The sequence below is a fragment of the Puma concolor genome, chromosome A3 (assembly GCF_028749965.1).
Source record: "Puma concolor isolate L17-30 chromosome A3, mPumCon1.1.hap2, whole genome shotgun sequence".
NCBI lineage: Eukaryota > Metazoa > Chordata > Mammalia > Carnivora > Felidae > Puma > Puma concolor.
Window position 1 is genome coordinate 109269888 of NC_141669.1, and position 21952 is coordinate 109291839.

The following is a 21952-nucleotide window of genomic DNA, read 5'->3' on the forward strand; positions in this document are numbered from 1 at the left end:
CCCTGTGTTGGGCTCTGTGCTGGCAGCTCAGAACCTGGAGTCTGCTTCAGATTCTGTGTCTCCGTCTCTCTCTGCCCCTCCCCTGCTCATGCTCTGCTCTCTCTCTCTCTCTCTCCCTGTCAAAAATAAATAAACATTAAAAAAAAAAAGAAAATAGGAAATAGAAAGTTTGAGTTAAGAACAAGAGACTACAAAAAAATAAGCAGGTAAATTAGAAAAAGAAACAAAAATAACTTAGAAAACTAGAAAATTATAATAATAGGTATTTATCCCTCTGTAGATGGGTAAAACAGATTAAACACCAGTGGAAAGAGAATTAGAGAATAGAAATCAGATTTGAAGATATTACTCAGAATTTAGCAGAGAGAGACAAAGAAATGGAGAAAACAAAACAATTAAGAGATACATAAGTCAAAGTGAAATGGTCCAACATGCACCTAACTCGAATTTCAGAGATAAGAGAGGGAATGGGGGAAAGACAATGCACAATGAGTTAATGGGTGAAGATGTTCTAGAACTGGTGAAAGCATGAATTGTCCAGTTTAGCAATCACAGGGTTTTGCAAGCAGGATAAATAAAAAGAACCTTATTGCTAGGCATGAGATAAAACTGCAGATTATCAAAGGCAAAAACAAAAATTCTAAAATCACCCAGTAAGAAAAGACAGATTACCTATAAATGAATGACAATTAAGTTGATGGTTGATGTCTCGACAGCAGCAATAGAAACAAGCAGGCAGGGGAAGTTCTAACCTAGGGTCACTAAGGAAATGGTGAGGAAATTAAGACATTCTCTTACCTGGCCAGATCAACAGAATAATAAATGTCATAGCCAGACTGCCTTCCTGTCCAAAGTTTATTCTTTTAAGAATGCTCAAAATGGACAATATTCATATCACCTAAGTCAATTTATGGAGATTTTTCCTGAAGGCAGAGAAATGAGCTACATAGAATCTTCATGTTTTCTATTCCTTTGGTGATAGGAGTCTATTTAATTCACTAATAGGGTCCCAGCTATCCTTGAAACAGGGTCCCAATGCTAGACCTTGATCCCAAATCACACGTGATCACCTTAAAAGTATAATTCATGTCCACCTTATATTTTGTTTCTGAAAGTTTCATTCTGTAATGAGCCAATTATGCAAAACAATTCAACATCAAAGTTGTTCTAGTGGGTTTTATAAAAAAAGGCAGATGCTCTCAATGTTTTGCTGATGACATTTTCTCTCTCTGTAATCAACTATTTCCATTTGCTTTTCAAATAATTACTAACTTTATCTTCCTAACTCAGCTCATGCCTGCTGCTCTAGTGGCCTCAGCCTTGCAATTCTAATTATGCAGTCATTGGCTCCAAACACTGTTTTGAAAAAAAAGGAAAATAATTATTTTTACTTTCATGATATTCACTCTCTTGGAAGAGATCACATAAAAGAAGCTGTATAGGTTAGTTTTAAGAAGGCAGTTAAGCTTTCTTTTCGTCAAAAAACTGTGCCAATCACTTATAAGAAGATAAACAGAGTCAGAGGTTTTGAATCACAAAGTTACCACTGATAATATTTACTGCCTTATTGATATTTTGCAATTTTCTCTTATTTAAAGTCCTCAAATTAATTTCATTTCATGTATAAATGAAATAGTTTTCTTCCATAAATCTAGAAAGGACAACAAACTTGTAGAGGACTATGAAAAATAAAAGGGAAAGGTAACCTGATTATACTGATTATTCCAGAGGACTAAATTTTTTTTGACCTCTGAGTGGCAAAATCTCAAAGGCATTTGAAACTTCAGCTTCTAAAAAAAGCTCCCCCAAATCCATACACACAATAAATCTTTCATGAACACTTCTGTTTCTCTGTATCTTGACCTGGGTAGTGGTTAATTGGGTGTATACATATGGAAAAATCCACCAAGTTATAACATAAAATTTGTGTACTTTATGAAAATAGTATCTCAATTAAGAAAATATCTACACACACACACTCCCTGTCTTCAGTAAGTCCCAGAGGTGGCACAGAAATTAAGTTTTTTAAAAAAGATTCTCAGATAGAGCCACCTGGGTGGCTCAGTCGGTTAAGCATCCAACTCTTGATTCCAGCTCAAGTCACAATCTCATGGTTCTTGGTTTCAAGCCCCAAGTTGGGTTCTGTGCTGACAGCACGGAGCCTGCTTGGGATTCGCTCTCCCTCTCTCTCTGCCCCTCCCCACTTCGCATGCTCTTTCTCTCTCAAAAATAAATAAACATTAGGGGCATCTGGGTGGCTCAGTCAGTTAAGTGTCCGACTTCGGCTCAGGTCATGATCTCGCTGTCTGTGGGTTCAAGCCCCGCGCCAGGCTCTGTGCTGACAGTTCAGAGCCTGGGGCCTGCTTCAGATTCTGTGTCTCCCTCTCTCTCTGCCCCTCCCCCACTCACACTCTGACTCTTGCTCTCAAAAAATAAATTAAAAAAAAAAAAAGATTCCCAGAAGGTTCTAATGTTCGGTTAGGTTGATAACCACTATCCTAGGGCAGCTGGGCAACTCTTGATTAGAATAGATTTTCAGCAAATATTTGTTTCAATGAATGTATGAATAAATAAATAAATGAATGAATGAATAAATGAATGAATAAATGAATGAATGAACAAACAAACAAGCTAATAAATATCTGGTTATTATGGTTGTAGGTGTACCATTGACTAGGGCCAGAAAAAGTCCTAGGCACGTTTAAAAAAGAAAAAGCACGCCAGATGTTCTAAACACTGTAAATGCTTTCTTATTAACTCAACAACTCGATAAGGTAAGTGGACTGTTCTTACTCTTCAGGTGCAGCCGATGTAAATCACTTTGGCTACTTAAGAAGTATACCAGGGTCGCCTGGGTGGCTCAGTTGGTTAAGCGACCAACTTCGGTTTAGGTCATGATCTTGCAGTTTGAGCCCCGTGTCGGGCTCTATGCTGACAGCTCAGAGCCTGGAGCCTGCTTCGGATTCTGTGTCTCCCCCTCTCTCTACCCCTCCCCTGCTAATGCTGTGTCTCTCTGTCTCTCAATAATAAATAAACATTTTTTAAAAATGAAAAAAAAAGTATACCATAGTATATATTGCTGTTGGAAGGGCTGTACAAACGGACTCTAGGCTGAGCTTTTACAAATTACTACTCAAATCAGCCAAAGAGGCTGCTGGCTCTATCATTATTTGAAAGCTAAACAATTAGAGAGCTGCTACAGATGCTGCTCCAAGTTAGTTTCTGCTACAACCTGTAAGCTTCCCAATCAGGAAGCCATCACTAAAGTTGCTAGTTCCAGACCATGCTGCCTCTGCCATTATCCACCCCAGCTAAAAATGAATGTCCATGCCCCATCCCTCTTCCTACATAATCTAGGTCTGAATCCACATGTTTATGGGAATGCATTTGATTAGCAGATATAACTCACATCCAGAATACTAGCTATAAGAGATTCTGAAAGGGGGAACTTCCATACTCTATAAGAAGAGGAGGCTGGAATAGGCATTGAGTGAGCTGATACACTCATGAAGAATGACACTGAGGCATGAAGATTAAGAAACTTGGTCAAAGACAGAGCTAGTAAGGAGCAAGGTCAGGATTCAAACTTAGGAAGTATGGCCCCAAACACTAAGAAGGCAAAAAAGAGGATAATGATGTGGTGCACAGGCAAGCTCATGGCTGTGGGGCCTCCAGTCTTGACGTACAAATTTTCGTGCTTATGTCATAACGAGCAACTTTCGATCGATGTACTCATTGATCCTGACATCGCCTCTAGAATTTTAGGTCTCATAGTTTCTCATCTTAAAAATTCAAAAATATATTAATTTACTTGACCATTTTATTTTTGGTTTGGGAAGTGTTCTCAAGTATTGACAAGGGAGGGTTGTCGAAAAGTTTCTATGACCAAATAGTGACCTACGACATCCATACCCAGGCTTCAATAACCGGGCTTCCAGCTGCAGCTCCTCACATTAGTTCCATGGTACAAATTAAAAGAATATCTACAAGTATCCTGAAGTTATTTCAGGACTTTCTAATGGAACATCTTGTTAATTCCACTTTCATCATAAAGTCTGGGAAACTATGTTGATGTAATAGAATGATGGTTATTTAGCCTCTTCTTGGAAAGCTACTACATAGCTCTTATGAAGTGGAAATCTTAAGACTAAAGCTTGTGATGTATTCTCTGTTATCTGAAACTGTATTTCCACACACACTTAGTACAGTTTGGCCTCTCAGTCTATCTACCTATTTATCTATCTATCTACCTACCTATCTATCATCTTTCATCTATCTCTCCATCCATCCATCCCTCCCTCCCCCTACTCACCCATTGCTCTATGCAAATGACCCAGATAACAGAATAAAAACATTAAACTGTATCCAAAATAAATACATCAATAAATACAAAGATTGAGAGGAGTGAGAAGGGTCAGTTCCAAATAAGATGGAAATGTTGAAAGCTCCCCACAAAGACAATGTGTCAGCTATTTTTAAATGATTATAATTTTGAACAGAGATCCTTCTAGGAGCAGGGGAAAGAGAAAATGCTTCATTTGACATGACAAGCTATAAATTGCAAATCTGCCAGTTTGGGAAGGGTAAATATTTGCTGAAGATTAAGTGCATGGCAGAGGGATGTCATTAAATCTACAGTAATTAAAAAGTTCAATTTAGTGCCACGTGCATCTACTCCAGTTTTAATGAGCATACAGCCGCAACAACCCCGAGCCATAGTCCAATCTACCTCCATGGTGTAGAAAGAAATGATAAATGTCTTCAGCATGACTTCCAACAAAGTGAGTCTGAGTTAATTACTCTGTGTGCAAGTGAAAATGGACTTGCTTAAACAAATAGGCCTACCAGCCAAGGACATCAGCCACATGCTGGACTAAATTTCATATTAATCAAATACACATCAAACTCTATCAGAGACATGTGCACAGCCAGAGGGCTGCTTGAAGCTTATATTTTAATTCCTAACTAATTTTTGGTTATCAAAGTAATATATGCTCATAGCTTTCAAAAGTCAGATGAGGCTAAAAGTCTACAATGAACAATAGTGCTCTGTCTCCCCCAGCCTCCTTCCCATTCCTCAGTCTACGTCTCAACTTGCTATTCCCTCTCGTTTTAAAAATTCTGTATATCTAATTAATATAACAATAATGTAGTTTATCGGTTTTAGATGTCCTATGTTCATATCCACATTCTATGTTCATATCCTCAGGCCTCAGGTGCACACTCATACACGCACACGTACACAGAGGCTTACCTTCCCCCATTCTCTAAATACAGTTATGTCGATTTTTTATTAAAGCCACAGTCACTGTTTATGTTATTACAACTATATAAAGTTGATCACTGCTAAATGTAGTAAGAGAATGTTTCCTTTATTGTACAATATTATTGTTTTTGTAGTTAATAGTTATTTCTTTTTTTCTGCCTTTGCTTGTTTGGCTTTGTAACCATCTCTAACTCTACCCACACCCTCAAAGAGCCTCTTGGTATCATTTTTCCTGTGTCAAACTGGCAGGACAGCCTCTTGATTCCCCAGCACTCCTGGTCACCTCCCCCTGAGAGCCCTCCACCTTTCTGCTGCCATTGACTAGGTTGCTCTCCAGGCCTGCCCCCCAGCTATTGGCTTAGGTGTCCCCTCTGTCACTCTCACTCTCCTGAATTTCTTGTATTATTTCCATGATGATTTCCTCTGCCCCATTTTCTGTTTTGTGCATGTGTACATGTGTGGGTGTATGTATTTCTTCTGTTTCATCATTGTCTCTGTTTCTTCCAAGTTCTTCATTTCTTATTAGTCTGAGTCTCTATGTGTTGTGATGGAGGATTCCTGCAAATATCTGGTGATTTTTGGCTATATGTTCATAATTTAAGGGTGTGGCATGAAAAAACTAATGTCCAGCTTATAGGTTGGTGGGCTTTGTATAGGATGACTGATAATTCATTCAGGTTTTCCAGAGATGGATCCCCTCATCTCCAAACTGGCCAGAACAATGAATGAAGACACTGTTTTGTTTTGTTTTTTAACTTTTTAAAGTTTTATTTATTTTGAGAGCGAGCATGAGCAGGGGAGGGGCACAGAGAAAGGGAGAGAGAGAGAATCCTAAGCAGTCTCTGCACCATCAGCACAGAGCTTGACGTGGGGCCAAACCCATGAACCATGGGATCATGACCCGAGCCAAAACCAGGAGTTGGACACTCAACTGACTGAGCCACCTGGGTGCTCTGAAGATCCTGTTTTAGACAGGAAGGTCCAGAAAGTCCTCTTGGAAGAGGTGGCATTTAACAAGAGCCATGAATGCAACAAGGAAGGAAGCAATGCCAGTATCTGAGCAGCTAAGTTCCAGACAGAGGAAACAGAAGATCCCTGGGATGGAAACAGGTTTAACAAGGATAAGAACCAACCAGGAAGCCAATGGGGCCCGAGCCCATGAGCAAAGCGGAGACAGAAGGAACCATGTGCATTTATAATGTATGGAAACAATTTTCCACGTAGACCTTGTTGGAGACTTTATTAAAAGCCTAATATTAAAATATTTAGCGATATCTTATAAAAATGAATTTGAATCATTTTTACAGTATTTGACATCAAACAAAAAAAATCACTATGACTTGCCTTTTGTGTTTAATCAGTCAGGCTAACGGTTATGTGAAATTATTTATCACTGTTCAACCCTGTGAAGACTGTGGAAAATAAAAAAAATCTATACCTCATAAACACGCTTGAGACTCTGAATAAGATAGAAATCTGTGCACACGTCTGAGCTAAATCAAAGGAAGCAGCTCATGTTGTTGAGAGAAATCAAAAGCATAAAAAAAAAAAAAAAACCCAAGGAGTTGCCAAGGCAACGAAAAAATCATTCGACAGAAAATACAGTTCCCATCTTAAGCACATTCACACTGAGAAGCCAAGTACCTTCTGGCCCTGCTTTGGGGGTTTTATGTAACCTTTATCCAGTCATTTGTGGAGATGGGGCAAGACTTGAGAAGCCACTGCACTGGGACCTTGGTCAAAGCTGGACAGGCGGGCAACTCGCCAGTAAAAAGCCAGTCAGGAGAGTGATGGTAAACCCAGTGGCTCGCAGACTAAGGCACGAGAACCCTTTTCTTCTCTTGAAATCATTCTGCCACTTTTCCTATATCCTCCAATTTTATAGAGAGCTCCCATTTATGAGCTAGACCCAATGGTTATTGAGAGACTAGAAGGTCACAGAGCTGGCTGGAGGGCTTCCAAATCCTTCTCCCTGAATTTCTGTAATTTCAAAGAGTGACTCAGAGCTGACTTTAAACACCATCTGTGCTCCTCACTGGGCATCCTGCTCAAAGCCTGGCCACTTGCACGCTGCCAAATATGGTCTCAACTCTCCCTTGGCTGGCCTTCTCCACCTGGAGACTCCACTGCTCCTGGGGGACCCTGTGCCCATGCCCCTCCCTCTGCTGTTCCCCAGGTGGAGCTGGCTGGGCCCTCCCCCAGGGCCCACAGTGCTCAGGACATGGTATTCGGCGTCTCTTTCCTTGCACTACTAAAAGCTTGTGTGTGGCTGTTTTCTTGTCCGATTGTGACTTCCTAGACACGGGGTCCCTGTCCTATCTTTCGTGGGACACCAGGGCTGAGGCAACTGGTTTTAGTGAACCAGAAAAAAATGAATGAATATCCTGCTCTAGGTTTTCGTGTGGAAGGACACATTAAATCACCATCAACACAACTAGCATGAAGCATCTGAAAGCCGGTAGGTGGTAGAGGGAGGCAGCGTGTCTGTCCCAGTTCAGGCCCTTGCTGGTGAGACCACTGACCTCTCCTTTTCCGAATAGTGTCTGCAGAACGCCACCTGCGTCCTGAGAGATGGCAGCAGGTGTTCATGAAAAGGGGGACTTGGTTTTCAATAAGTTCAAGATGGGAGGGTTAAAAACATTAACCGGATTTATTTTGCCATAGACCTTTGCACAGTGGTACCTCACCCACAGAACTGGAGGAGGATGAAATGAAGCAAAATGGGGAAGCACGACTGAGTGCTTGATAAATGCTAACTGTTGTTTTCATTATTGTTACCCTTCTCATCCATCTATACTCAGTAGATTTTTCTTCATAATGACTACACGTTACTTTTAATTTAAAAATGAGAAAGCCAAAAAAAAAAAAAAAACCCCAAGAAAGCTATTTTACTCAAAGAATTAGTCAAATTAGAACACAACCCAGCTGGATAAGTCTGTAATTAATATATATATATATATATATATATATATATATATATATTTTTTTTTTTTTTTCTGTATCATGATAGAAATGATCCTGTTCCCAGTTATTCCTCTGCATAAAAGTTATACACTGTTAATTTCTCTATCAAAAATTTTTTTTTAACTTCAGAAACTCATGTTTGAAGAAAAGGACTCACAGGATAGGAGAACCACTCACCCAGAGGCAGAAAGCCTCCACCATACATACACCTCCCTCCTGGCAGGCAGCTTGGTTCTGGGCCTCCAAGAGAAGGCTCGGACATGGGTGGGAATTGCCCATTTGCTTTCCCAAACGTTGAGCACTGCCTTTCCAATAGGAACATAAACATCACGTCTTGAATGTGAACTTGCCCTCAGCAGGTGTCTGCATTCCAAGGGTCACCAACTTGAAGGGCATCAAGTATAAACACATGTGAAGTCTTGTCTCCTCAAGGCCGAGGACAGCAGGGGCATCTTATATGAGGATTATAGAGCCACTTCAGGTAACTGAACATAGGCCAAGAGTTAGTCAAGATGGAAACGGTAAAGGTGCAAATCCAAACTATGTCCATTCTCTTCTCTTTTCTATAACTATTTTGGTAACTATATTTTCTAAAATTATTCTCTCTCTCTGTTTCCTGTCTCTGTCTCTCTGTCACACATACACACTATAGAGCAGGGGACTCCCTTTAGATGGATTCTGATCAGGACAATCATTTATAGCAACACAGTTAAGTACAGGCTTAGATATAATGCAAATGTCACATGGAGTCCAACCAGAGCGGAGCTAAACAAACAAAACAATGTGCCTATTAAGCTGTTTTAAAGGTCAAGAGAAACAGACTGTCAGTATTATGGGGGTGATTTTTCTTCTTACCAATGAATAATCTCATTTAAATGAGTATTATTTAAATACTTCAGGAGTCTAAAGAGAAACTAGGGACAAAGCTTTGAGGAGTCTGGAGGAAAAGCCAGAAGTCAAGAAGGAGAGAAGCACAGGAGTCTATTTTAGGAGAAAAAGCAAGAGTGCAAACACCACATGGCGTGTGTACCCGGGCACATGACAGATGGGGAGCTCCAGGTCATGACAAGGAAGACAGGCGTGTCAGCCACACAGCACTGATGGAGGGAAGGTGATCACCCTCTGGTTCCAGAAACAGAAAGAACATCTCAGCCCAGGACAAAAGCCCAGAAATGGCTACCTGGAGAGGCAACTCTTTTGTTCAGATTCTCAGGCAGAGAAATAGGATTCATGGGATTTTCAGGGTCTGAAAGATGTTGAAGTCTAAGACATTTAAAAGCTCTCATCCTGCTTTTGGGATGAGATTGAGGACAGTAATATTAGTAAACATAATAGTTCTATCCTGGAAAAAACTCTAAGTTCTTTTTAGAGATTTGGAGTATAATGCATGCACCAGCCAAGCTAATCTAAAAAGCTTAAGCAGGGGATAAGAGAAGCCTGAGTTACATCTTCTGCTATACTATTCTGTAGCAAGGCATGAAAGCCCAGCTCTTAAGCTAAGTCACACTTTCATATATGGAGAGTAAGGAAAACTGAGGCAGTAACACACCTAGTTTCTAACCTACCTGAGTGCCCTTTAAAAATGTGAAGCAGTAAAAAAAAAAAAAAAAAAGTGGAGCAGTTTCTATCCTGGATTCACTCCCATCCCTCTCCAGAAATGAAAGAAAGCAGCGGGGAGGGGGAGGGAGAATGAAAGCAATGGCATTATAGCAAAAGCAAAAGAAAAAACACAGCAGAACAGTAGAAGAGTTTTTCTTCGGAGTAGGAAGGATTATGGGTGTTTCTCTTTTACTTCTGTGTGCTTTTTCATAATTTCCAACCATGTAAACAAGAAAATGTTAAAGAGAGAGAAAAAGATATCAAAGGGATTTGAGAAATCAAATTGAGATGATTCAAAGCAACACAGTTATTGCCACTTAATCTACCCCCAAAACCAAGAGCACACGGTACACACTGTATGTTGGCCAATTTGACAAAAAATTAGATTAAAAAAAAAAAAAAAAAGCAAATGCTTGCTCTGCCTTAGGCAGAGCCTCTGTTCATCTTCTTGTGTCTTCAAGAGCAATGGTCATTTGTCAGATATTTATCAAAGGTCCACAAATGCCTGACCCCGGATGGAGAAATGAAAGGTGGAGCTGGTGGCCTTGATAAACTCGCAGTCGAGAAAGAATCAAAAGAAACAAAACGCCTAGAGTACTATTAACTTCTAACCTGGTTCCGATGGTGGCTGTGATCAGAGCTTATAAGAGAACAGAGGTCAGAGGTGCCATAAAGATTTCACTGAACTGGAACACCAGAGCTGGCCCCTAAAGGAACTGGGGGTTTGGATAAGCTCCCATGGTTCTCCGCAAACAAAATCATGGCTAGGTTGAAGTGTCGCATTCACTTGGTTTCATTTGGTAGATAATATGGTTCTGCCTAAAGACAGTGCAGTACAGTACTTGTGTGCCCTTGAACCTTTGTCAGAGTGGCACTGTATACTTGTGCCTTTCTAATGAGTCAGCTTGGAAAATTACAGCAATGTCCAATTTGCAAGTTGATACATTTGTAACTTTTTATTAAATTATATCATATAAAAAAAGTGCCTAAATAATGGCTCTAGTACGTTTCACAAACTGAACAGACCCAGTTTAACCAGCACCCAGATTACGAAACAGAGCAGTGCCAGGAGCCCTTCTCATGTCCCCCTTCCGGCAACTACCCTTCCAATGGTTACTGCCTTTTTGACCTCTAACACCTAGATTGCTTTGTCTGTTTTCTGCTGCAAGCAGATGGAATTATACAGTGGGTACTCTTTGGCATCTGACTTCTTCCACTCAACCCTATATTTTTGTGAGACTCATCTCACTGTTATATAGAGTAGCAGTTTGTTCATTTTCAACGATGTATGGTATTCCACCACATGAATACATAACCACTTATTTCTCCATTCTACCGATGATGGGCATTTGGGTAGGAACTAATTATGGCTGTTATAACTGGCACCACTATGGCTGTTTCAGGGCACGTCTTTCCATGAACATAAGAATGCATTTCTGTTAGGTATGTATCTGGGAGCAGAAAAGCTGGATTGCAGGATATCAATGTTTGGCTTTTGGAGATATTGCTTATCTGAGTATTAAGGGCCCATCACTGCTTTTGCCTGTTTCTGGCTCTAATTAGGATGTTCTATATCAAACCTGGTCCAAATCTGACCTTCTGTCATGTAAGATTGAGAGCTCCCAAACCATTTTATTTTCATCACCTTAAAAATATTATCTTCAGGGGTGCTTGGGTGGCTCAGTCGGTTGAGCATCTGACTCTTGATTTCAGCTCAGGTCATGATCTCAAGGCCATGAAATCAAGCTCTATGCTGTTAGCGCAGAGCCTGCTTGGGATTCTCTCTCCTTTCTCTCTGCCCCTCCCCCTGCTCATGCTCTCTCTCTCTCAAAATAAATAAATAAATACATTTTAAAAAATTATCTTCAAGATATTGCCTATGCTTATTTTTTTCCTAAAGTAAAGGCCGATAACCAGAAGGGTGGAAGAAATTATATTGTAGTTAAAGGCAAATTATATTATGAAGGACAAGCTGTCTAGTAAAACACAACTTAGAACTGCAACTATCTTCAAAATAAATCAATCATTTATATAAACCCAACCACTCACTGGTAAATTAATGAAAAATATAACAGTGTTGAGCTTTTAATTGCTTCTGTCACAAAACCCCCAAACTTAAACGTCCATTGTCAGGCAGAAAAGAGGCAACTAGTTTACAACAGAAGCATCAGTAAAACCTGTTACAACATGGCCCCACAGTTAATATTCTCCAAGTTTATGAAGTACATCTGTCCAATTTTTTCAGGTTTTCACTTTAGACAATCCAACTTAGTCCCTCTAAAATTAACCGCTTTTTTTTTTTTTAATCAGGATCTTTTTCTAATATCTCCAGTATATAAGCTTTGTAAAGAGTCCTGTTATCTCAAACCTCAAGTTTAATTTCCTCTCCAGAACATTTTTTTTTTCAGAATATTAAACGTCAGAAAAACGGCAGATGAAAAGATTACTGAGCAATGATAGAGCTTAAATAAATTAAGGCTCCCAGGCTGTGTTGCTACTTCCCGTTTCCAAAAAGTAATCTTTTTTGAGGATATTAAACATCATCATTTGTGACCTTTAAAGAGAACTCCCTGAAGTCATTCATTCATAATAAAATCTGGTTAGACTGTCACAATAGTCAATAAGATAAAATGATGCCAATTTTCAATTACAAGACTTGATAATGCTCTATGACACATTTTCAAGACTACTGAATAGGTTTGAAATGGCCCAAATAACAATCAAATATATTTTATTTGGCACCATCAGATTAATAAACTACAAATAAACACAACCAGGGGAGAAATGAGAAATAGGATAATTTCAGAAAAAACAATTCCCCCAAACACATTATATTCCCTATGGAGTTTGAAGGAAAAGGGAATTTGTCCTTGGTACAAGACTGCTCCTGTACAAGTGGAAAGGGTGGCTCCTGTAATGATGAGGGGGGAGGATCGTAAAGAAATGACCCCTTCGAGACACAAGAAATGACTTGAAGGGTATGAAACTAGAATCCCCACTCTGCTGGAATCTTGAAGTTATGACATGTCATGGGTATTATGACCAACACATTTATTCATTCAACAAACATTTGTGAAGGATCTAGTGTGCACCATATACTGTTCTAAGGTTTGGAGATGCTGTGAAGAACAACACAGATATGGTCCCTGTCCTCATGGGCTAAAGATCTAGAACATCTAGAAGGAATAAATGACTACAAAGATAAATTCTAAACAGTGACGTATAGGGTGCCCCCAAAGAATATGACAGCAACTAAAGCTGGATGCGGGGACAGGGGGTCAGAGAGTGACTTGGTTATGCACAAGATATGACACACTTAGCCAGTGTTAAATATGTTGAATCCAGGGGTGACTGGTGGCTCAGTCAGTCAAGCGTCTGACTCTGGATTTTGACTCAGGCCATAATCTCACACTTCCATGGGATCGAGCCCCGTGTCAGTCTCTGCACTGACAGCACAGAGCTGCCCCTCTCCAGCTCGTGGGTGCTCTCCCTCTCTCTCTCTCTCTCTCTCAAAAATAAAGAAACTTAAAAAATTAAAAAAAAAATCTGAATCCATTATTCATAACTAACACCACCTTTAGCCACGTTAAGTGGTATTTATTGCATCTTTCCAACTAGTCGTTTCAATGCAATTGACTTTTTGAGCATTTTTATTTCAACCACTTGGAGGCACCACAAAGGAATGCAGAGAAGAGTATGGCGCAGTCTCTCCTCAAAGAGAGGGTGGTCTAGGGGCACCTGGGTGGCTCAGTCGGTTGAGCGTCCCACTTCAGCTCAGGGCATGATCTCACAGTCCATGAGTTCGAGCCCCGCATCAGGTTCTGTGCTGACAGCTCAGAGCCTGGAGCCTGCTTCACATTCTGTGTCTCCCCGTCTCTCGGCCCCTCCCCTGCTCATGCTCTCTCTCTGCCTCTCAATAATAAATAAACATTGAAAAAATCTTTTTTAATAAAAAAAAAAAGAGAGGGTGATCTAATCTATAGAGGAGGCAGTCCCACAGGTAAGGCTCTAAAGCACATGCAGTGCAGCACGGATACATGCAGAGCCAGCCTAACAGGCAACCTAACAGGAGGCAGTGAAGACTGCAGAGAGCAAGGGTATCTGGACTGGATACTGTAAGCCTGCTGCACTTCTCCAGGCCTAGAAGGAGGGAAGGGCACCCTGTGACAAGTTGAAGAGTGGCACAGAGGTCGGGTGTGTTTGCTGAGCCGCCTGCAGACTGGCCATGTGGCAGGGTTAGAGACCACAGCGGTAGGTACTGGGCAGAGCTCCACGAGGGGCGATGTATGAAGGCCAGACCGCCGGGGGTCATGACTCTAGCTGAGTGGGGGCCGCAGACCAGGGCCTCAGGGCAGTAGGCTGGTATTTTCCCCCGCTCCTCTGGTCTAAATCCACTCTCCAGCTGGCTCTGCCCTGCTCTGCCCTGGGAGGCGACTCCATGCACTGCAGGCATGGATGAGAGTCTTTGCTCTCCGTCTTGGAGCTGAGAACCAGGGGGTGGCGCTTGGCAGGAGAATCAAAGAGAGAAAAAGGTGAGGTCAGATTCCTTACCTCCCTGCTTATCTTCGAGGGCAGTTGCCATGGGCTGGCTGCATCCTTCTACCAAGCTCGCTGGCCCCTGCCAGGCAGCCCTCTCCACACAGCTCCTGTGAGCATGCTCTCTCGGGGTTGCCAAGGCCTGGGCACTGTGCTTCCCCTGTGGTCTCCTCATGCATGCTCACACCTTTGCCCATGCTGTCTTTATTAAGCTTTCCTCAAATTACCTGGTTGGACCGTGTTATCTGTGCCGCCCCTAGGACCTGAAATGAAACAGTCGCGCAGCGAAGATTTCAGGGAGGAGGTGCTGGTGGAAGCAGGAGAGGTAAAGGCAGACAGGGAGTCGCCTGTGGGAGAGATGGGGAAGGGAGTGCGGAAGGTCATGGTGATGGGGGAGGTGGCGTGACAGACTAGCCACAGACTACAGCACTTATGAGAAACCTACCCCGAGCCAGGCGCCATTCCACAGGCTTTAACATAACTCACTGAACTCCTGAAACTTTCTTATGAAGCATCCCCTTGAATGGGTGAGAAAACTGAGGCACAGAGAGGCCCAGTGAGTTTCTCAAGGTTCCAGCTACTTACGTGGCGGAGCTCAGATTCAAACCCAGGGAGGTCTAGTACCAGAGTCCAGTTCTCAGCCTCTGTGCTAGACTGACCACTCTGGCTGGGGCAAAGAAGGGGCCTTCAGAATTTAAGACTTTGCAGAAGGCAAGACACTGGTGATGAAATTCTTGGGACAGACACATGTGTAGATTGCTGAAGTAAAGCTGTTTGAAGAAAATCTTGCTACCCTACACAAACTCTGCCTCAGTGACAATGCAGAATCATGTAAAGGTATCAGAATGGAAGAAATCCTAAAAACAAAAACAAAAATAAAAACAAAAACAAACCAAAAACCAAAAAACATACCCGAACAAATTACAGTCACACATGCTATAAAATTACACTTATATTCCTAAGAAACATTATCAAAAAACATATACAAATAGTTACTTCAAGATGGGAAAAGGAGGGCTATGGTTACAGAGGATTGATAAAGCTAAATAATTTTTCCTGTAGGAGCTTTGATAACAGAGTTTAATTACTTTTTGTCGCCATCTGAAAATAATAAATGGTTTGATCACAGACCAACAAAAGAGAACCGTGAACAGCACAGAAACATAACCTGCTGTCAAGTTCACACCCACCGACGATAAAGAAAAGCCCAGGGCTCCCTCCGATGGTGCCTAAATCACAACCCCTAGTGGCCCAGAAAATGCAAACCATGCTTCCCACGTGGACAGGTGCATAATAACCAGTTCTTGAGATGAAAGGTTCTGCCACAAGGAAAATATCCATCAGTGATGTTTGTACAAGGTTTCTTGCAGCAGATAAGATCATGAAAAGCACAGTGTTCTGGGAGATGAGGAGCACCAGAGACAGGTGACAACAGCACGTGCCTCCGTTATGGTTTTAAATGGCACCTCACCTTCCTGAGGCTGTCTGTCTTCCTTTGGCCAGCCGAGCCAGGCCATCATGTTCCTATGAATATCAGAAATAGCTTCCACAGCAATCACTTTCCTTTCCTTCAGAAGAAAGACAGGAAGGGAAACGCTCCCTGAGTCAGACTCCTATATTTTTCATTTGCACCGTGGGCTGCCAAGCGTGCCAGCCCTGCCGCGGCTGTATTGAGGAATCGGATAACAAGCTCCTAAAATGCCGGCTGGGGGCCTGCAGCCACATGGGGGGGGGGGGTGTTGCATAACAGCTACAACTGTACTGACCAGCCCCTGCCTTATTCTGTTCTTCCTGAATATCCTCTTGCTGGGTCCCACGCATGGTAGAGATAGGACTACAGAGAATGGTTCATTTCCACAGTTGGTCACTCCACATCCAGGGCTGGTTGCCGTGATTGTGTGGACGCTCAGCTTTTCCATGCAAGAGGGGTGGCCGGCAGATGACGCTTGTTAATCAGTGACGTTCCATCCATTCATACAACAGGAGCCAAGAAAAGCTGGCGCTATGGCGAGTATTTATCCTTTCATTTGTTTTAAAGGAGTGCACCCTCCTTTTGGGTACAGCAGAAGGAGAGATTTGATGAAGCACTTTGGAAGGGACGTGGCTTAGCTAAATGTGCTGTTAATTTTTGTAAGTTCCCATTTTTCTGATGCCTCAACACCCCCCACAAGCATGCTGTGAGCACCTGTCCAGGCAACCAGGTACACCAGTGTGATAAGGCTGGTCCCTGCTACAGGTCCTCTTCTTGCTCCCCACTGACGCTGACCAAGTGACACTCAAACACACCAGTAAAATGCCCTCCCACCTTTGCTGGTCGACCCCTCCATGACCACCACAAAGGCACTTGCCCTGGGGTGTGCCCCCCCTCCCCCCAGCCTGGTTGAGTCTTCTCCCTGGCTGCTCCTCCCACGTGGCTCTCCTTCCTCTAGGCCCTGAGAGTACAATAGACCCTTTCATCTCATAGGCCTCTCTGTAATTTCTGTGGCTGTGCTGGAATCATCCTTAAAGACCCCATAAGGGAGAGGAGCCTAGGTGACTCAGTCAGCTGAGCATCTGTGTGACTCTTGATTTTGGCTCAGGTGACAATCATAGGGTCATGGGATCGAGCCTCAAGTTAAGCTCGTATTGGGCTGCGTGCTGAGCACAGAGCCTGATTAAGATTCTCTCTCTACATGTGCCCCTCTCCCCTGCTCATATGTGCTCTTTCTCTCTCTCTCTCTCAAATAATAATAGTAATAATAGTAATAATAAAAAGATCCACAATGGGAGACTTACTCCCCCACTTAGTCCAGTGGTTTTGGAAAGGAAGCTAAGGCCTCTGATGACCGTGAAGATGGAGATATGTATACAGGCCACAGGGATTGATCCACAATTTTTGGTTTGAAAAATGCAATCTGAACATGAGGATTTGGAAAAGGCAATCTAAATTTTAGGGTCTGCAAATAAAATTGGAAACACACAAGCTCCAGTCCACATTGCAGAAAACTGGAGATTTCATCAGAAAATTGTTCCTGGATACTAGATACATTTTTCCCTTAAAAAATGCAAACTTCATGGGGCACCTGGGGGGCTCAGTTGGTTAAGCCTCTGACTCTTGATCTCAGTTCAGGTCTTGATCTCAAGGTCCTGAGTTCAAGCCCTGCATTGGGCTACTAAAAAAAAAAAATGCAACCTTCATGACAACTGATGAACCAGCTGTACTGATATATTAGGTGCAAGTTGTAAAGCAAAATAGCTATGTGTTGTGCTTGGTTAACAAATGTATAATTGTAGCCCTTTTGCGTGATCGAATTCAAGCTGTTTATAAAAAACAAAAAATGATAGTGGAGAAAACTGCCTTCCTGATAGAAATATAGAATAGCAAGGTGAATGGATATCACAAATAAAGAGTCCAATTCTTTACATGAAAACAAAAAAAGCAGCTTTCATCATCTGAAGTCAAGATCGGAAGCCAGCCGAGGAAAGCACCTTTGCTGGTCTGCTCCGCCCTCCCGCTAGACAAAGAGCAGCCCTGCCCCTGCGGGCTGGGCCTGCGCTATTCATAGCCGCTGTGTTCTTTACATTCTTCAGTTAAGGTTCCCCGTGGAGGAGAGCGTGCATTCACATCCGGCCCCATTGAACTGCAACATAGTAGCTCTGAAATAGCTCCCTCTTCCCCTTCACCCCCAATCCTGTGTCCCCTTCTCTGAGCACACAGCTAGGCTGCATTGCCAGCCTCCTTTGCTGCCAAGTGTGGCCACATGACTCAAGTTCGTAACAGCAGTGGTGGAGTGTATGTGGGGGCGGGGGTGGGGGGTGCGGGGGGAGGTGGTGGTCAGTGGGGAGTGGGGAGGGGAGGCACAAGCCTGGCTGGGGGGGATTGGAGAGGAATTGGGAAGGAAAGAAGGGAGAGAGTGAGTATGGACAAATTAGACACATCTTTCACAGCCCTTTGCTGGAAAAAGGAACAGAGAAGTGGGGCAGGAGCCCAAGAGCAATATGGGGTCAAGGGAGGACTTCTTTTTTTAAGATGAGGGACATTGCAGCATGTTTTATGTTGCTAAGAATAAGCCAGTCAAGAGGGGAAAATCAATAATGCAGGAGAGAGGAGATAAGTGGAGGTGTGATATACGTGACTGGGAGAGAGGAGATGGGGACAGCATACCTTAGGAGGGACCAGCCTTAAATAGGAGCAGAGACAACATACCCACTCTAACAGATGGGGGCCTATGGGGACAGGGGCAGGTGTCAGGGCCATGAGAAAGTTCTTTTTCTGTTGCTTGAATTTCCTGGTAAAATAAGCAAGAAGCAAGGTTTGGGGCTCATGGGGTGCTCCTGAGAAGAGGTAGAAACAGGGGCGCCTGCGGGGTTCAGTTGGTCAAGTGTCCAGCTCTTGGTTTTGGCTCAGGTCATGATCTCAAGGTTTGTGGTTCAAGCCTCACATCGGGCTCCATGCCAACAGCACAGAGCCTGCTTCGGATTCTCTCCCTCTCTCTTTCTCTCTCTCTCTCTGTCTCTCTGCCCCTTCCCATCTGTCTGTCTGTTTCTCTCTCTCTCAAAATAAATTAAAAAACCTCAAAATCAATTAAAAAAAACAAAGAGGTAGAAACAACCCGGTTTCCTCTAGGCCTGGGCAACAAGCAGCCTCAGGCTGGACCAGTGGGGGCACCAAAGCTCACCCTGAGGCCTGCTGAGCCACTTTTTCTTTCCTTCTCTCTTTCTCTCTTTTTTCAAAAATTATTTATTTACATATTGTCACTGCAGGTCACATTCATGTTGTAAACTGTGACTTAGTTTCAGCAAAACAATATAATGCATAACATTAAATTAATGCTGTTAATTTACTAGTTTTGTTGTTTACTGTCTTGGCTTTATAGCTGTATAAGCACCATAAGCCTAGGGCATTTTTTGATCTTAAGTGTTCTCAACACACACACACACACACACACACACACACACACACACACACACACACGAGTTAACTACTTAAGGTGATGGATGTGTTAATTATTTTGATCTTGGTAATTATTTTACAACAAATTATCCTGTTGTACACTTTAGATACATACAATTTTGTCAATTTTTCTTCAGTAAAGCTGTAAAAAAAAAAAAATACTGAGCCCATTTCTAAGGAGAGGAAACAGTTGGGAGATCGCAGCTTAGAAACCAGGAGGGGATAAAAGAAGGCAAATCTCTCCAGAATCAAGACCAGGCAGAGAAAACCCACCAATCTTAACAGTGCTTAAAAAACGAAAAATCCTTGATCCAGTCACTCTCAAGTTTCCTAGGAAACTCTTCCCACTCCATGAGAAAAATACTAATGTCCCGATAGGAAATATAGGCTGAGGACATTTTAAAAGAATTGATAGGTGAAGAAATGTGAATGGCCAATACATATGAAAATATTGCATTTCATCCATACAGGCAGAAAACAGAATGTGGATGCCAGGGGCTGGGGAAAGAGATATGGGGAGTTAGCATCTGATGGGGACAGAGTTTCAGTTTGGGAAGATAGAAAAGTTCTGGAGATGGATGGTGGTGATGCCTATGCAATACGTAAATGTAGTTTAATGCCACTGGTAAATATGGTAAATTTTATGTAGTATGTGTATATTGCCACAGCTTTTAAAATATTACATTTCATTATAAATGATTTGCAAATAAATGCAAATTAAAACAATGAGATGACACTTTGAACCCATAGGGTATTCTCAGTGAGGACACACAGTGGGCATCAATACTGGTGGAATGAGTAAATATTACCAGGATGTGGGGAGATGAGCCCCTTCCCAGGCTGCTGGGTGGAGGATAAGCAGGTGTCATTTTCCCAGAGGGCCAAGGGACTCAAATACTTTAATCCTGTAATTTATCTTCCAGGAGTCTATTCTCAAGAAAGAATCAGCAGGCAGGCTCAGAATCCCCAAGTGCACACCTATCAATCCACTACATGCTGGAAGGCGAGGAGGGCACCTCCAGTGGACAACTTGGAGGAAGGCCAGCTAGAGCATGAAACCCAAAGGTGCCACATACCCACACTCCACCCAGCTGAAAGAAGGTGGCTCACAAAAAGTGAGTTTCCCAGCAGAAACCTGAAATGATCCTACAGTCAGAAACAGGAGGAGGTGGAAGGAGAAAGGGTGGGGAAAGGGGCTGGGAGGAGGTGACATCTGGCTGGGTGTCATTTAAAGGGATTAGAACAGTTGAGCCCAGTTGCTCCCTAACACAGAGCACAAACCTGCCTCTTCTCAGAATTGTCGGCTCTGGTGTGTGTGTGAGCAGGGTGCAACACAAAACACATGGGACATTTATGTTCACAGTGGCACTGTTTGTAAGACGTGCATGTGACATGTGCATGCCCTTCAAAGCAGGCATTCCACTTCTAGGACCCTATTCTACAGAGGGAAAAAGAGGCAGCATGCAAAACCATACAGAGAGTGTGGTATTTCTTTGGTTAACAATAAATAGCCGCAAGTAAATCACAAAAATGGGAACAATGATTAATGATTACCTCCAGGTGTTAAACAGGAGACTGTGTTCTCCTCTGCATTGCTTTTTAAAAATATATGAAGGGGCACCTGGGTGGCCCAGTGGGTTAAACGACAGACTCTTGGTTTCGGCTCAGGTCATGATCTCACGGTTCTGTGAGTTTGAGCCCTGCATTGGGCTCTGTACTGATGGTGCAGAGCCTGCTTGGGATTCTCTCTTTCCCTCTCTCTCAAAATAAATAAATAAACTTAAAAAAAATAAAAAAACAAAAACATATGAAATATCCAAATGAGCAGGAAACAATCAAAAGCAAATACAGCAAACCAACCAGAGTAAACTAACGTGAAGTTTTAAGACAATATATCATTAGATATATTTGAACACCATCCCAACTTCTTTCCACCCTTTTCCTTCTAGAGTTTCTTCTTCCTAAGTTTTCTTCTTGAAGTTTTTCTGTATTTACAATGAAAACCTATTATCCTCAGTACAACCATAACCCTTTGGAAAAAGCATTGAGTGCAAACAGGCAGATAGCTTGCACATTGCTCAGGATGTCCAAAAGGTTCTGGGAATTCCCCCTGACTACTTGCTATTGTAGAAACTGCTATTATCAGGTACCTCCCCTCGCATGCCATAAGACTGGCTCATTTAAGGCTCTGAGTTGAAATAAAAGGCCGTTTGGGAACCAGTAGCTTTCACATTTGAATGCCCAGGTGATTCTTCATTGGAACAATAGCTGGTAAAATGCCAGTTGCAACATGACTTAGCCACGCACTGTGCTCATTACCTTGCTTTCTAGTCCTACCACTTTGGTACTGTTACAGAGTTTAATACAGAGCAAGCATGTGACTTGCTCAAGACCAGACCTCAGGTCTCCTATGGGGGAGAATAAAGGAAGGGCTCCACGAACAAGATGGTACTGGGTCCCTTTCTTTCCCTTTTGGAAAATGAGCACTGAAAGGAGCACAGATCATGGCCTGGAGAAGGTGTTTCCAGGATGTTGCACTGAAGGAAGGTTCCCTCCTCAGATTTCCTACAACTTAAGCCTGGTCAGTGCCCCCATCAGTGAACAAAACAGATGGGGCTTCTCCTTTGTACTGGATCACTGGTCTTATTCAGGTT

At 42.5% G+C, this 21952-nt stretch overlaps 1 protein-coding gene and 1 long non-coding RNA gene across 5 annotated transcripts in view; one reads left to right on the forward strand and one right to left on the reverse strand.

Moving 5' to 3' along the window:
* SHLD1 (shieldin complex subunit 1) overlaps nucleotides 1-21952 on the reverse strand; it is an 88005-nt gene that overhangs the window by 19112 nt on the left and 46941 nt on the right. The gene's annotated exons all lie outside the window — the stretch shown is intronic.
* Nucleotides 2667-21952, forward strand: part of LOC147582649 (uncharacterized) — a 38336-nt gene continuing 19050 nt past the window's right edge. The window contains exon 1 of the long non-coding RNA XR_015249378.1: nucleotides 2667-2774. This is a non-coding gene — a long non-coding RNA (uncharacterized LOC147582649). The remainder of the gene's footprint in view (nucleotides 2775-21952) is intronic.